This window comes from Natrix helvetica (genome assembly GCF_964273705.1).
Source record: "Natrix helvetica genome assembly, chromosome: 8".
Classification (NCBI taxonomy): Eukaryota; Metazoa; Chordata; class Lepidosauria; order Squamata; family Natricidae; genus Natrix; species Natrix helvetica.
In genome coordinates this window covers 20738492-20752821 of record NC_138559.1, presented here as the reverse complement: position 1 = coordinate 20752821, position 14330 = coordinate 20738492, and the positions used below count along the sequence as shown (strand labels likewise).

The following is a 14330-nucleotide window of genomic DNA, read 5'->3' as shown; positions in this document are numbered from 1 at the left end:
TAGAACATAGAACAGAATAGGACAGAATAGGACAAGGAGTGGAGTGGAATGGAATGGGATAGAGTAGAGTAGAGTGGAGTGGAGTGGAGTGGAGTAGAGTAGAGTAGAGTAGAGTAGAGTAGAGTAGAATACAATAGAACAGAATACAGAACAGGACAGGACAATGAATGGAGTGGAGAATGGAATAGAATAGAATGGAATGGAGTGGAGAATGGAATGGAATGAAATAGAATAGAATAGAATAGAATAGAATAGAATGGAATAGAATATAGAACAGGAAAGAACAGGACAGGACAATGAATGGAGTGGAGAATGGAATGGAATAGAATAGAATAGAACAGTTGGAAGGGACTTTGGAGGACTTCTAGTCCAACCCTCTGCTCAAACAGGAGACCTTATACCATTTCAGATAAATGGCTGTCCAATTTCTCAATGTGATGGACACCCACAACTTCTGAAGGCAACCTTTTCCATTGTTTAATTGTTGTAATTGTCAGGAAATATTTCCTTATTAGTAGGTTGGCTCTCTCCTTGATAAGATCTACCTTAGGTAGCATAGGAGAAGCTGCAGCTGCACTATTGACTCAGAAGGGGCTTCCAGAAGGTTGAAAATGTATTCCTTCCATAAAAACAATCCAGAAACATGGCTACTAGTTCTTCATTGTTCTTAAAGACTCTCCTGCTTGAGCTGGACTAGAAGACCTCCAAGGTCCCTTCCAGCTCTATTCTATCCTACATTCTACAGCAATCTCTCAACCTAACATTGTTTGTATCTGCCAAACTATACTTTCTACGATCCCCATGAAGAATGTTGTCTTTAGCAGGAGTCTAGATCGATCAACAAGAGAAAATCGCTGGAGGAAATTACTTTAGCATTTAAGAACTCTTCCTCCCACCTTCTGCTTCAGCTTGTTTGACAGCTGAATTTGGATCTGTAGATAAACTGTTACAAGCTAGTAAGAAAATACATTTGCGCCTTCCGTAACAAGTGACAGAGCTGGATGATATGTGGATAGTTCAATGTTGTATACTATCCATCACTGTATTTGTAGCTTCTTTACCAAAACTTGCTTAGGATTGAGAGAACGTCTCAGCAATCCAGACCAATTAGGAATTTCATCCCTTGGGTTTTAGGATATTCTATGAATTAGATGTTCCAACGGTGCTTTTTCAAAAGGCAACTGGACTTTCTTTGCTTTTGCTTGAAGATGTTTCGCTTCTCATCCAAGAAGCTTCCTCACTTCTGAAGTTCTGAACTGAAGAAAGTTCTTGGATGAGAAGAGAAATGTTCTCAAGGAAGAAAAGCAAGAAAGTCCAGCTGCCTTTTGAAAAAGCACCTTTGGGACAACCATGACCTGGATGACTGAGAATCTGCGTTGATATATTAATTAGATATTAAATTAGAGCCAGTTTGGTGTGGTGTTCACGATATCAGGCTAGAAACCAGGAGAGTGTAGGTTCTAGTCCTGCCTTAGATCAGACCCAGCTGGGTATTGCGGGGCCAGTCACTCTTTCTTAGCCCTAGGAAGCGGGCAATAACAAACCACTTCTGAAATCATGCCAGGAACCTCTCCAGGTAGTTGTCAGGACTCAGTTGAAGGCACACTCACACATAAGACATCACACAGAAGATTTCCAAAACCACATACCCATTGTGGCCCACCAGCGGCCAGTGGAGCTGGCAGCAGATTCAGACAGTGAGGAGGTTGGAGAGGAACATGGGCCAGTCCTGGAGTCTGGGGAAGGCTCTGATGAGGGCTCTGTGTCAGAGGCAGAGAGGGGGCCAGGGCTGTCTGACAGTTATCAGCTGCCTTTGGAGCCAGGCATCAGTGAGGCAGACGAACAGCTGGAGCCTGTTCCCAGTATGTGCATGCACAGAGTTGCCAGAACAAGGGAACAGCTAAGGAACAAGGGTTGACTTGGGAGTAAGGCCACAGATGGACAGTGAATGGCCCCTCTCATAGGGAATAAAAGAGGAGCGAAAGGGGAGTGGAGTTTGCAGGAGGCCATTACTTCATTCCTGCATTCTTGCCAAGTATTGCGGAGTCTGAAAGATATCGGCCTGGCCACTCTCCAAGCCCGATAAAGCTCGGTAATTGTGAACTATTCATTGGACTTCGCTGGAGAGGAATTCACTGTAAATTAAATAAAAGGGGATTATCGGGACAAGGATTTGGCTTCGTGCTGCTGGGGAAGCCAAAGGTCAGCACTTCTGATTCTGCATGCTGAGGGTCACATCAGGTGTAATATTTGTGTTGATTTGTCGAGGGATTGCAAATGGCCTATTCCTAAGAGGCCACATAAGGAAGTGAAGGCTTTCAAATCGTGGCTCTGTTAAACAGCAACAAATATGAACTGGTTTGATCCAGGATAATAAATTTCTACCTATCTGGCTTGATGTTTTTTAAAAAAAGGCAAATTGAAAGAATGGAAACATTTTAGAATGATCCATCCTGCACCATGTTGGAATTGGAGTTTTCTTCGTAGGATCTTTTTATTAGGTAAAGGTAAAGGTCCCCCTCTCACATATGTGCTAGTTATTCCCGACTCTGGGGGGCGGTGTTCATCTCCGTTTCAAAGCCAAAGAGCCAGCGCTGTCTGAAGACGTCTCCCTGGTCATGTGGCCGGCATGACTAAACAACGAAGGCGCATGGAACGCTGTTACCTTCCCACCAAAGGTGGTTCCTATTTTTCTACTTGCATTTTTTACTTTCGAACTGCTAGGTTGGCAGAAGCTGGGACAAGTCACGGGAGCTCACTCCATTACACTGTGCTAGGGATTTGAACTGCCAAACTGCCAACCTTTCTGATTGACAAGTTCAGTGTTTAGCCACAGAGCCAGCGCGTCCCCTACCTTGATATTAGGAGATTCTAAGAATTAAATTCTTAGAATGGTAATTTTATATCATTCTAATGTGCTTCTTGAGTTAGCAGGGACTTTGATTTTTGAATGTTCTGTTGAAATGGTGCTAGGTTTTGAGCACAATAAAACATTCTATTCTCTCACGACCTTTTGCAGAATTCAAAGGAAAATCCAGTCTATTAATTTTAAAGGGATGGTTTGAATGTCTTTTAGGTGGCCGAGGAGGAGGAATTTTAATATGTTCTCCAAAACCTCCTTAATGCTCCTCTAAAATCCTTGGCCTCCAGAAGAAAATCATTCACATTTCTCTCTCCCCCCGCCCCACCTCTCTGCCTCTTTCCCTGCTCCATTCCTTCCCAAAGCTTTCTTTCCATTTCAAGTGATACTGGATCCGAGGGTGGGAGTGGGGAGTGCATAAATACAGAGGAGTTTAATCCCAAGCAGCATTCTTGATGATGAAGTGATCTTGGGATCTGTAGCATGCCGGTGAATCTGAAGCAGAAAATGGGGGTGTAGACGCCTTTGATGGACAAAAGGTTTTTTTTTATATCCCCCTCACCCCCAAGCAAGACGAGTCGACTTTAATGTTCGCAGTTCCAAGAGATCATCCAGAGTTGAAGTCCTGCTCAACTCACCCAGCTTGGCAGGTGGAGCAATCCCCGAGAAATGGTGCTGGAATAATCTTCCATGTATATCCCTGTGGCTTAAGAGGGGCCCGTCTGATCTCAACCCTTTCCCCCATTGCCGAAGGCAGCAAGCTCAGTGGCATGGGATTTGATGTGCAAAATGCAGAACCTGGTGAAAAATAAAATGGGGGAATCAAAGCAGGAGGGATCGGATTGGATTGTTGTCAAACTTCATCAAACCGACATGCAAAATGTTCTCTTTCTATTTTGTTTATGTACATACAAAAGTAAGGTCCTACATTTAGGCACGAAAAACAAAATGCACAGGTACAGTATATATGATACATTGCTGAATAGTAGTAACTGTGAGAGGGATCTTGGAGTCCTAGTGGACAACCATTTAAATAGGAGCCAGCCATGTGCAGCAGCTGCCAAAAAAGCCAACACAGTTCTAGGCTGCATCAACAGAGGGGTAGAATCAAGATCACGTGAAGTGTGAACACCACTTTATAATGCTTTGGTAAGGACACACTTGGAATACTACATTCAGTTTTGGTTGCCATGATGTAGAAAAGATGTGGAGACTCTAGGAAGAGTGCAGAGAAGAGCAACAAAGATGATTAGGGGACTGGAGGCTAAAATATACGAAGAACGACTGCAGGAATTGGGTATGTCTAGTTTAATGAAAAGAAGGACTAGGAGAGACATGATAGCAGTCTTCCAATATCTCAGGGGTTGCCACAAAGAAGAGGGAGTCAAACTATTCTCCAAGGCACCTGAGGTCAGGACAAGAAACAACGGGTGGAAACTTATCAAGGAGAGAAGCAACTTAGAACTAGGGAGAAATTTCCTGACAGTGCGAATAATCAATCAATGGAACAACTTGCCTCCAGAAGTTTTGAATGCTCCAACATTGGAAGTTTTTAATAAGAGATTGAATAACCATTTGTCTGAAGTGGTGTAGGATTTCCTGCCTAAGCAGGGGGTTGGACCAGCATCCTAATGAGCATCCTGCAAACGTCCCAGGTGACCTCGACTTCAACTACCTGGGTATAGGTGGCTAATGAAACCACAGGCACTGTTTGGTTGTCTGGTTGCTATGTCTCTTGGTTGCCCTGCTTCAGATCTGACGATACGAGGAGTCTTGCTGGAATCCAGACAATTCGTGGATTTCTGGGCAGTGTTGCGATCCCCATCTCCATCTCGAAGAACTCCAGGCTGGAGTCTGGACCCCTTGGAAGATCAATGGAGGGCAACAGTGGGGACAGGACAGCAGGTGACCCATCCCAGTCGCGACCAGACGAGGCTCATCTTTCAGCAGCTGTAAGCCATTTATTAGTTGGGTTGTAATGTTTCCGCAAAAGCCCAGTTGGGTAGGCAGACACAGGAGAGAGAGAGAGAGAGAAAGACAAATGGGGAAAGAAATTGTGTTAATTACCAATCCATTTATACAATGCAGAGCTGACCGGTCTGTCATCTCTCCTTCCCGGCGAGCTGCTTGTCGGATTTTACATGTTCATAAGGGGATCCCAGTGGGGCCTGTGTTGCTTACAATTGCTATAGAGACAGCAGCTGCAGCTGACTTGATCTGTTAGAACAAACCGCCAATGCCTTCAGAAAACTTTGGAGAAACATTTGTCCCGCCAGCCTCTGCTAATCTCAATTGCTTTTGCGCTTAGCTTATCAGACAAGCACTCCGGTAAGGCTCTCCTAGAGTTTCCTGTCTTCTATCCTGTTTGAACCCTTCATGCCCTGGCTAAGATACCAGTTGTAGGCTGCAAACATGTGGATGATCAGAAGAGGGCACAAGAGATTGCCTTTTCTCTTTTTCTTTGCTGCCCTCTAGTGGTCCTCTTGATTTATTTTTCCATCTAGGTGTGGTAGTTTTAGAAGGGTCAATGGAGAATGAGGTAGGATGGGAGACCAGGTATGAAGTCAAATGGAAATAGATTTGAAACAGGCGTTGGTCTCTGGAGGCCTGGCTAAGATACCAGATGTAGGCTGCAAACATGTGGATGATCAGAAGAGGGCACAAAAGATTACCTTTTCTCTTTTTCTTTGCTGCCCTCTAGTGGTCCTCTTGATTTATTTTTCCATCCAGGTGTGGTAGTTTTAGCCGGGTCAATGGAGAATGAGGTAGGTGTAAAGTGGTGAGTCAAATGGAAGTAGGTTTGAAACAGGCTTTGGCCTCTGGAGGCCATCTTGTTAGGGCCTGGCATGACTGAAGTAGGATGAGCTGCAGACATGAGAGCCTTTGAGGCAGGCCGCCATCTCTCTGCCAAGAATAATTGAACAAATAGTTTATCTGGAGGCTCAACAGCTGTAGAGAACAGATGATTTCCAGAGGATTAGGAAGGAGCTGTGAAAGGCTACTCTCATGGGAAGCTTAAAACCTGCTCTTGAATTCAGCCAGCCAAGAACACATGTTGAAAATCCAGGTTTCCTTTCTGATCCACCACCGTCACTCCATAAAATAAGGATGAAAATAAAAGACAGTGGCGAGCAAACGTTACTGAGGAACTGGCCCATTTCGGTGAACTTTTCCCAGACGACATATGGTGCATGAGACTCTTCTTCTCATGACATCAAAGAGTGGTGCTGAAAAGCATTCCTGATATGTTGAGAGAACGCTTAGAGTCTGCCAGCACACATACTGGCTAGGAATTCTGGGAGTTGCAGTGCCGATACAAGTCAGAGCACCAGCTAGGTTAAGAGAGAGTGACCTATACATCACCATCCATCATTATGGGGTTTTAAAGGTAAAGGTAAAAGTTCCCCTCGCAGATATGTGCTAGTTGTTCCCGACTCTAGAGCTGCCCCTTACCAAGATTTATAGAAAGACGGCAAGCTATCTAGCTCTCATCAGCTAGCCATACCCTTCCTGGGAATTGAACCTGGGCTGTATTACATATTAAGCAGTTGCATTAGCCACTAAGCCACAGGCTCTCTTCCTTTATCAACTAAGCCAGGGAAATAGGTATGTATTGTGTCACAATCCCTGGTATGCCCAAATATGGGAGGGAGCATACTGCTTCCCTTTTCTGTCTATCGGCTCACCCTATGTGCTAGTTGTTCCCGACTCTAGGGGGCAGTGCTCATCTCCATTTCAAGCCGAAGAGCCAGTGCTGACCAAAGACGTCTCTGTAGTAATGTGGCCAGCATGACTAAATGCCAAAGGCGCACAGAACACTGTTGCCTTCTCACCAAGGGTGGTCCCTATTTTTATACTTGCGTTTTTTTTTACATGCTTTTGAACTGCTAGGTTGACAGAAGCTGGGACAAGTAACGTGAGCTCACTCCACTGCACTGCACTAGGTTTCGAACCGCCGAACTGCCGCTGATCAACAAGCTTAGCGTCTTAGCCACTGAGCCACCGCATCCTGTTCATCTTGGTTGTATCGGTGCTAAGTTTGCATTTTCCAGGAATCTTAATCTACTTTAGTTTCTTGGCTAGAGGACTTATTTTTTGGTTTTTTTTAAAAAAATATTAAGCTGTTATTTTAGGCGTGCTGCTTCTGTATATATATATTTTTAATAAATTCATTAACTCACTGAGGTTTTTGAAATCCTTGATCTTCCTGGATTCCGTTTGCTTTGCGCAACCACTTAGACAAATAATTTTTCTTCCTTGCCTACAATAGTCAGCCCCACATCTTTTTCTTTTTTTGTCTTATACCACTGTCAAATGCACAACAGCTGGTTCTGGAATAACAGCTGCAATTTTTCCTCTCTGAAACGTCTTTGAAGGATAAGGAGGCTGTGGGAGGAATCATTCAGGGAGGATTTTAATTCGTGAAGAAAGGCACGGAACACTCTCCTTCAGCATCCAGAATTATAATGTTCGACCTCCTTCCTATACATGACTTTAAAATAGGGGTGTCAAACTCGATTGCATTGAGGGCTGCATCAGGGTTGTGTTTGACCTCTGGGGGGGTGTCTGTGGAGGCCATAGCCAGGGTGGGTTTGGCCAGTTTGACCTCACTCATGTCGGGGGTGCCTGTGGTGGGCCGAGAGCTCTGCCAGTCAAAACGGGCTCCTGAGCTCTGTTTTAGGCTGTGACCTCCTCCTGCAACTCCCTGCCAGCAAAAACAGAGCTCGGGAGCACCAGGTGTGGCTCTCCCAAGCTCCATTTTTGCTAGCAGAGGCACTGCGGGCCAGTCCTTTGCTATTTCCAGGGCAGCCCTGGAGGCCAGATCTAAGTACTTGGTGGGCCAGATGTGGCCCCTGGACCTTGAGATTGACACTCCTGTTTTAAAACATGTTTCTCTGTGCTGTAATATTTGAAGGTTTGAAACGACATCATTCTAAGATTAATATTGCTAATGGAACATGCCTAGGAGTAAGGTTTTAGTGGATGTAAAAAAGATGTTGAGATTCTAGAAAGAGTGCAGAGAAGAGCAACAAAGATGATTAGGGGACTGGAGACTAAAACATATGAAGTAAACGATTGCAGGAACTGGGTATGTCTAGCTTAATGAAAAGAAGGACCAGGGGAGACATGATAGCAGTCTTCCAATATCTCAGGGGCTGCCACAAAGAAGAGGGAATGACGCTATTCTCCAAAGCACCTGAGGGTAGGACATTGGGTGGACAATGGGTGGAAACTAATCAAGGAGAGAAGCAACTTAGCACTAAGGAGAAATTTCTTGACAGTTAAAACAATTAATCAGTGGAACAACTTGTCTCCAGAAGTTGTGAATGCTCCAACACTGGAAGTTTTTAAAGAAGATGTTGGATAACCATTTGTCTGAAGTGGTGTAGAGTTTCCTGCCTAAGCAGGGAGTTGGACTGGAAGACCTCCAATGTCTCTTTCAACTCTCTTATTATATTATAAATTCCTACAAAGAAGCTGGCTCTGCATCCAAGGTGTTTACCTGCAATGCAACCTTTATCCACCAGATGTACCTATAGACCTAAGGAATTCACTGGGAATGGGGGTGGGGAGGAGATCTATTGCTCCCTTGACAACTGTTCAGGTTAAAGGAAATATTTTCGTAGAGAAAACAATGCACCTGCTTTTTATGTTGAATTGCTCACTATTCTTGAAACAAATCAAAATAACACTGGAGGATATCTGGTACCTACGCGAAAGAAGAATACCAACAGAAGAAAATACTTGCAGCTCAAGTTGAACTATGGGGTCCTTGGTGCTCACTGAATTTGGTTGTTTTCTTGCAGACGTCTCATAAGTAGATGCTACTTAGTTGGGTAATGGAATGTGTGCATGAAAACAACCAAATTGAAAGAACAACGTTATAATTTCCCACCAGCATCACACTGTTAGATGATCTCCGTGTAGGACAATTGCAATGGCTGAGTTACAAAGGTAGCTTGTTTCATTATGGCTTAGTTTTGAACCACCATTTGTTGAGGAAGTAAAATATCCTAGGCTGAAACAAGATAAATTGTACTGTGGATACATTCAAGTTGTACATTTCCCCCCCACATGACAGAGAAAATCTTTTCTGATGCCAGGATTGTGTTTGAACGAGCACAATTCAAGCGCACGGACGATGTCTCCTCGAATGGTGAGGAAACATTTGCAACCAAATTGCCAAGCTCGGAGCTCAAACTGAGCTACTGATATTCAAAAACATTTCAAATACATTTCAACCAAGATTGCAGTTAGAGCTATGGAAGAATTGGCTTGTAGAAGGTGGAATTAAATTCTGAAAAATATCACAGAACAACCCAGATATCCTCCAGGGTTATTCTCCTTATAAAATGAGAAACTGATCAACAAACGTAGAGAACCATTGAAAGAAGGATCCTAAAAGTTGGCTAAAGGTAAAGGTTTATCTGATCCAATCAAAACAGATCCTTAAAACTATTTATGGCAGCCTTCCTGCCAGATAGATAAGACCTCAACTCTTATAATGTTCAGTCAATAGATCAGAGAAGAATGAACAGCAAAAACACCAAAGATGCTGAAAAAAGGATCCAAATTGCATCTCAAATCCTTTGTAATATCACCAACTTCATTTACATGGATACTTAGTCTGCCCCATGCCAAAGAGTCAAGGCAATCCATAAATTAATTAATTTACCCTAAGGTAAAGGTTCCCCTTGCACATATGTGCTAGCCATTCCTGAGTCTAGGGGGTGGTACTCATCTCTGTTTCAAAGCTGAAGAGCCAGTGCTGTCTGAAGACGTCTCCATGGTCATATGACCGCATCACTAAATGCCGAAGGCGCACGAAATGCTGTAACCTTCCCACCAAAGATGGTCCCTATTTTTCTACTTGCGTTTTTATGTGCTTTCAAACTGCTAGGTTGGCAGAAGCTGGGACAAGTAACAGGAGCTCACTCCATTATGCAGCGCTAGGGATTCGAACCTCTGAACTGCCGATCCTTCTGATCGATAAGCTCAGCATCTTAGCCACTGAGTCACCCAACCAGTTTTGATGTCTAAGGCAGGACTAGCACTCACAGTCTCCTGGTAATTGGCCCAAAGTCACTCAGCTGGCTTTCATGTCTAAGATGGAAGTAGAACTCACTGCCTCCTGGTGGTTGGTTCAAAGTCACCCAGCCACCTTTTAGGCTTAAGGTGGGACTAGAACTCACAGTCTCCTGGTTTCTCACCATGGAGTTTCTCTGTCCCCTGATGAATATCCTGGCCTTTTCTGCATCTCTTCCAGTTTTACTACATTCCTGTTCAGCTGGTGGCACAACCTGAACTCACAACCCAGATTTATTAAATCTCAATACTATACCCCAAATGTCCTCTTCAATTCAATTTGTTTTCATTTGCGCTGACCACCCCCTAAACCTCTTCAAGCAAAGGCTTGGTGCTTAACCCTTCCCTTGATACAAAGTTCTATCTCTGAAGGCCTTGACCTGAGCACTACTTAAAAATGTGTTTCGTTATACACCTGCTTAATCTTCCTCCCCCACCCTCCAATGATGTAACTCAAAAAGCAAACAAATTAATTCTACAATATGATCTAAACATCATTGCCAGGCTAACTGAGTAGTCTTGGCCAGGGCCACCGAGAGGATTATTAAACGCTGGAACAAGATTAATACGGGCCCCCTCACCTACACAGGGACACACGTTTCTGTTTTTCCTTGCATTTTTGAGCTCCAGATTTTTGAGATGACATTTCGTAACCATGCACAGTACAATTAAAAGTGCTCCATGCATGCGCGGAAGCAAAAAACAAGATGGTGGCACCTATGCCGCCGCCGGCAGAACCGATTTGGGGGCGTGGCAGGCCTGTCACTGCCGGTTCCAGCGACCCAGGCCGCCAAGCTACTAACGGTTTGGTTGAACCGGTCCAAATCGTTAGGAACCCAACACTGTTGCAAACTTAAATAAGTAAGTACCCTGTTTTCCCCAAAATAAGCCCTCCCTGGATAATAAGCCCTCCCCGAAAATATTGCAACACAGCAGCAGCCATGAGGTGACCACGCTTGCCGCCTCCTGCACCTCAAAAATAATAAGACCTGGTCGAAAATAAAGCTGGTGCTTATTTCCGGGGGGGGGGGGGGGGGTCAAAAGAAAATCAGACCCTGTCTTATTTTCAGAGAAATACGGTAATGAAATTAAAATTCAATCAATGACATAAATAAGTGTCCACTGAGTTTCCGATTCATAAAGGTGATGTCAAACAAGGCTGCAGGATGGTTTTCCTATATGCCCAAAGCATAGAGTATGAAGTATATATCCAAGATTGTTTTTCTTTTTAAAAATTTGGTTTTGTAATTTTTTTAAAAAAATTGCCCCCAGAACAATGTACCAGCTGCAGCCCTCTCTCCTCAGACCTGGTTTTCGCCATGAATAGCTAAGTCCATCTTGACAAATTTTCTTTTTCTCTTTTGACAAATAAAGATTTTTAAAAAAGCTTAATTGCTACCCCAACACCCTCCTCCCCTTTTGTTCCTCCCATGCAGCCCCTCCCCAGACCCTCTTTTTGCTCTCTTAGTGCACGTACAATTCTGCCTTCCTTCCAGATGCACACCTGTGGAAAGCATCCCAGCATGTTCGCCTTCGAGACCTGTCAGGGAGTCTGTTGATGAGCTGACTGCTGACAGACGAATTAACTGTGGAAAATGTGAATGACTTAATATATTATGTGTTCAGAATTGCTTTTTCTATATTATGTATCTCCGCTTAATTTATAACTCTTGTCTATTCAGCTTGTGCCGAGAACTACATGCTGCCACAGTTTTTTTTTTGTTCTTTAGGCTGGCACCCAGTTATTTATATATATATACACATACATACATACATACATACATACATACATACATACATACATACATACATATTGTGCTGATAAATAAATAAAGGGAGACTAGTATAGATCTATTTCAAGCTATTTAGCTCTCATCAGCTAGCCATACCCTTACTGGGAATTGAACCTGGAAGTAAGGGTATGGCTAGCTGATGAGAGCTAAATAGCTTGAAATAGATCTATACTAGTCTCCCTTTATTTATTTATCAGCACAAATGCAACACAAATGTAACAAGGCAACATAAAAAGGCTTTCTGCCTGGATGGCTCCTAGGGTGAGCCGATAGACAGAAAAGGGAAGCAGTATGCTCCCTCCCATATTTGGGCATACCAGGGGTCGTGACACAAAATACGGCAGATTCACCATTACTGGCTGAATAAACCACAGCTGGTTAGGTTCTCATGAACACTGATTTACTAGTCACTGTGTAAAGCAAAATCACAATAAACAAAATGTAAGGGTTTGTATTGTACACATCATACCTTTCTTATGAAGAAAACATTTTTCTTCAGATCTCCATCCTGAGCTGCAATTGTTGGAAATATAAAGCTACTTGATTTGGACTGTAAAAATTTGGACAATCAAGCAACCAAAATTTAGAATTGTACATATTTCTTTGCTTTCTTTTAAATGAACACCTTAATTTTGCATCCTATTCTATTGTTGTTGTTAGTTGCAAAGTCATGTCCGACCCATTGCGACCCCATGGACAACGTTCCCCCAGGCCTTCCTGTCCTCTACCATTCTCTGGAGTCCATTTAAGCTCACGCCTACTGATTCAGTGACTCCATCCATCCACCTCATTCTCTGTCGTCCCCTTCTTCTTTTGCCCTCCATCTTTCCCAGCGTTGGGCTCTTCTCCAGTTAGTCCTTCCTTCTCATTAGATGGCCAAAGTCTTTGAGTTTCATCTTCAGGATCTGGCCTTCTAAATAGCAGTCAAATTTGATTTCCTCTAGGATCAGTGGTGGGATTATTATTTTTTTACTACCGGTTCTGTGGGCGTGGCATGGTGGGTGTGACATGGCTTGATGGGCTTGGCAGGCAAAGGATACTGCAAAATCTGCATTCCCTGCCCACCTCACTAACCTGCTTTCCAGCTCTGTTCTCTTGTGCAGGGCAACAAAAGAATAACCAGCAGATCAGTTGGGAATTGGGAGGCAGCGAATAGATTGTGGGCAGGGCCAGCCAGGCGGTATTTGCCGGTTCTCCAAACTACTCAAAATTCTGCTACTGGTTCTCCAGAACCGGTCAGAACTGGCTGAATACCACCTCTGTCTAGGACTGACCAGTTTGATCATCTTGCCCTCCAAGGGACTCGCAGGAGTCTTCTCCAGCACCAGAGTTCAAAGGCCTCCATTCTTTGGTGCTCAGCCTTCCTTATGGTCCAACTTTCACAGACATACATTGCAACTGGAAAAAACATAGCCTTGACTGGACACACTTTTGTTGGCAGGGTGATGTATAAAAACAGTTAAACTGAACTGGTATGCATTTACATTATTTTAATCCACCCCAATCTATAAGGGCAACTAACAATCAACGTTAGCTTGTGTGTTTTGCTCTTCTTAGACCAAAAATAGAAAGGATGGCTTTTGTTTTTCCAAATGTACAGTTTCACATGTATTCCTGCCAATAATAACTTGCAGGTAAGAACCACTGAACTCAGTGTGACTTTGTTCTGAATAAACGTGTATTCTAGTTTAAAAATTACCAACATTGTCCTTGATTTCAAGAATTCAGATTTTTTTAAAAAAACGTGTGGCTTTGCAAGTTGGGATTGGCTGGTGGAGCTAAGATAAGCTGCTTTGCGAATTTTTTCCAAATATGCAGTTTTGTGAATAGCTGTCATGGAGCTTCCTGTTTTTCTGGTTCTTTAATCTGGTTAAGAAGACAGAATTGATGACAATAGGAAGCCCGTGAGCCCTGGATATTGAAAACATAAGACACCTGCATGTGCCTCGGTTAATGTCAGGAAATCAACAATACAATAACAAATCTGTTGGCTGGGCTACTACTTTGGTTCACGTTAAGTTCAGACCTTCTCGGTCTCTCTTTGTTTTGGTTTACCCTCACCTGTAATTGGAAATCAATTCCCACTCTTTACCACCATATACCATTAGGGCTCAAATGGAAAGGAATTATATTTGCAGGGACCTGAATCTAGAAGATAAAGGTAAAGGTTCCCCTCACACATATGTGCTAGTCGTTTCCAGCTCTAGGGGGCGGTACTCATCTCCATTACAAAGCCGAAGAGCCAGCACTGTGGGAGTTCTCCAGAATTGCTAAGAACCTGCTGAATACAACTTCTGGATCCCACCCTTGTGTGTTACTACATATTGACTCTGCAAAAAGAAAATGAACCCTAAAGCAGGGGTCTCCAACCTTGGCAACTTTAAGACTTGTAGACTTCAACTCCCAGAGTTCCTCAGCCAGAAAAGCAGGGGTGTCCAACCTTGGCAACCTTAAGACTTGTGGACTTCAACTCCCAGTTTTGCTGGCTGAGGAACTCTGGGAGTTGAAGTCCACAAGTCTTAAAAGTTGCCAAGGTTGGAGACCCCTGCCCTAAACTAATCAAGTGGGTGGTATTACACCACCTGCCAATT

General features: G+C 43.6%; 1 protein-coding gene across 1 annotated transcript in view; it reads left to right on the top strand.

The window, feature by feature from the left end:
- ADAMTS8 (ADAM metallopeptidase with thrombospondin type 1 motif 8) overlaps window positions 1-14330 on the top strand; it is a 489092-nt gene that overhangs the window by 324740 nt on the left and 150022 nt on the right. The window lies entirely within an intron of this gene.